General features: G+C 44.6%; 1 long non-coding RNA gene across 1 annotated transcript in view; it reads right to left on the bottom strand.

The window, feature by feature from the left end:
- Positions 1 to 1,673, bottom strand: part of LOC111266513 (uncharacterized) — a 19,029-nt gene extending 17,356 nt beyond the window's left edge. The window contains exons 1-2 of the long non-coding RNA XR_015313484.1: positions 1,537 to 1,673; positions 1,078 to 1,263 (exon numbers count right to left, since the gene is read on the bottom strand). This is a non-coding gene — a long non-coding RNA (uncharacterized LOC111266513). The remainder of the gene's footprint in view (positions 1 to 1,077; positions 1,264 to 1,536) is intronic.
- Between the last annotated feature and the right edge of the window lie 1,176 nt (positions 1,674 to 2,849).

Raw genomic sequence — 2,849 nt, 5'->3', positions numbered from 1 at the left:
GATGGCCAGATAGCCCTTTGGGAAACGAGTTGGAAGCAAGGGGTTACGAAGACTACATATGTGTGTGTGGGGGGGGGGGGGGGGGTGGTTTTGAAAGGGGGTTGGATAGTTCAATAATGAATCCTTCTGTGCGACGGGGGTTTGTTAATTCCATCATGGAGCAATCAGTCGCTTCGCCTGTTCGCTTCTTCGTCTGCTCATCCGTTGGCTGAGTGTGCACCACCAGCCTCTCGTTTAGGGCGACGCAAGAATCAGCTGAGTCGACCGGCTGAGATCATTCCTGTGCAGTGACCATCCGTTGCCCCGATTACTATCGGATCGATGCAATGCAGTCCTGCCCAGCTTACATAATAGAAAAATACGGACGGCTGTAAATACTAGCTTCAGCTTTATATTAAATCGTCGTTCGTTGCCGTTTCTTCTATTCAAGTAAGGGAGCATGAGACTATAGAACAGTGTCCGTGTCCACTTTTTTCTTTTACCACTATACCAATACCCACCGATTTACCGGCCTGAAACTGGATTTACTAGCATTTCCTATTGTCTTTCCTCACTCCTTTTAACCACTCACACCTTGCGGAAGACGCGGTGAGAAATCCCTTGCATGTAGCCTACGATGCGCTTCGCCGTAAAACCTATACTGCTAAAAACGAAGCTGACCACCACATTTCGAGGCTCCCTCTTTCCTATAATAAAACGGTTTAAACACAGCGTTCGATAACACCGATAGGGGCTTTTCGTTTGCCTTCTATTGCCTGTCGCCGCGGCGATAGAGATTTCGATGACGGTGAAAATTAGAAACTTCTCAAAAAGCACGGGATCACTGGCTTTGGAGAAGCTGCGCTGTCTATTCGTACCGCTTTGCAACGACTAGAATGGTCATAGAGAAATGCTACAAACCGCAACAAAACAGATGGAAAACTTTCTTCCTTAGAAGGCTTTAGTCTGAAGCTACTCATGGCGTATTCAGTAGTTACGGCACGATAGCGACGGCGGTGCCAAGTAAGTATGGCAGCTGAAGGAACAAAAATACGAAACGAATTCGAGCGCAAAGTTAGTAGCGACAAAATTACTTACAACTGGCCGCGCCTGTGATTCGCTGTTTGCCGTGCTTTCAACTTTGTAAACCACCTGTTGCGTCGACCGTTTTAGCTGACTTCCGCATCTACCATAAAGGTTCAGTATACGACTTAGTGTGTCAGTTCTTCTCGTTGTCGCCCCCTCTCCGGGAAACGCCTAGTAAGGGAGGCGGCGATGCCAGACCTGCATCAATATTCTATTATTTATACGCATTCAAGCACTTAGTTCGTATCGATTGCCTAAACGATTGTTGCTACAGGCACAGGGAGATAGATGTTTGTCTATCTGGAAGCAAGTATAAGTGTGCTAAAAATTTGCCACACGGGGTCATAAGAATATTGTATACTATTGTAGTGTTATGCGATAAAGCTCTTAATCAAGTGAGATACAAAATAATAGCCGCCTAAAAGGGCTAAGGGCGAATAAGAATTGCACAGTAAGCACAGCGTCACATACCGAAAGTATGCTGGTAGCAAGCACTGCGATCCGCACTGTAGAACTCCAACGCACAAATGATTCGGTCAAAATGGGATCTTAGCGAGCGAATTGTCAGAACGCGTGTGATAGCCAAATAGCGACTGCCTGCCTGCCTGCCTGTCTGTTCGTTGTAATGTCCTGCGAATATCGCATTCTATTTGTAGGATAGGGAATTAGCCTTATGGCACTGCTCATTTTTACGATGGTGCTGTAAAACGCGCTGTAGGCCTCAAACCAAACGTCCTAAAACGACACTGTCAGTAAAAAAAATAACGTTTACTAGGGCAGCACAAAATCGTTGATTCGTGATCCTCAGATTTACAGGGGGTTATGCGATTGTTAGCAGATTGAAACAGGCTGAACAAGTTAGCCTTTGTGCCTATAGCAAACAATAAAGTAGGTCTTCTTGGCCTGTCATTGCTGATAGCTTTTTTCACGGTGAAGGGGGTACTTTTTCAATATATTTACTACAGCTGCAACTTTTCAAAATAGATGGCGAAGGATAAACATATTTATTCTCATTACTAAAATATTCTGAAATTAACAAAAATTCGCGTTTTGCATACTTACTAGTTCTACACTAAAAATTCGTGCAGCTAGAGTGCCCTAAGAATGCAAATACGACGGCGAGATGTAACTCGTATAATATTCCAATGTATTTCTGTATTATCTCGTTCAAAATATTGTCTATATCTGGGACCAATGATTATAAATAGTTTTTGTCTCTGATTTACAAATCGTTAGCGCCGCTCGGCTGCCTGACTAACGCTGGTAGCTAGATACAAAATTTCTTTTTCTACCCATATAGACGCTACATAATGTTGATCGTGTGGCCAATAACATGTGATCGGTCTTATGTTGTTATACTTTTGTTGTTCTAGTAACAATCAACGATACCATCTTTGTTCGAGTATCGACATTACTATTGTGTGAGAGATAGTCACCGCAGTCGCAATACCAGCTGTCGACGGGAAGAACCGCTATAACCGTATACTGGGCAGCTGTTGTCGCCCATCAGACAGTTCCGATGCAGACACGGCTGCTGTGACAGCAGACGCTTCTGCACGTGCTGTAACTGTGCTGGAGTCACTGCTACCACCGTCATGATCAGCAGCGCGGCCACTCATTACTGTTATCTCTACCATGCAATCATAATATATTTACAGCTCCACTTAGGTGGAAAAAACTGGAAAAATCTGAGACAGATTACCTCAGACAGGGGCATCGACGTCGGGGAACCGCAGAGCGATTGCGAAAGAGCCACAGCAGTGAGGCAAGAAGGGAATTTCTTA

The sequence above is a fragment of the Varroa jacobsoni genome, unplaced genomic scaffold (genome assembly GCF_002532875.2).
Source record: "Varroa jacobsoni isolate VJ856 unplaced genomic scaffold, vjacob_1.0 scaffold_1092, whole genome shotgun sequence".
Taxonomy (NCBI): Eukaryota; Metazoa; Arthropoda; class Arachnida; order Mesostigmata; family Varroidae; genus Varroa; species Varroa jacobsoni.
This window is presented reverse-complemented; position numbering and strand designations above follow the sequence as displayed.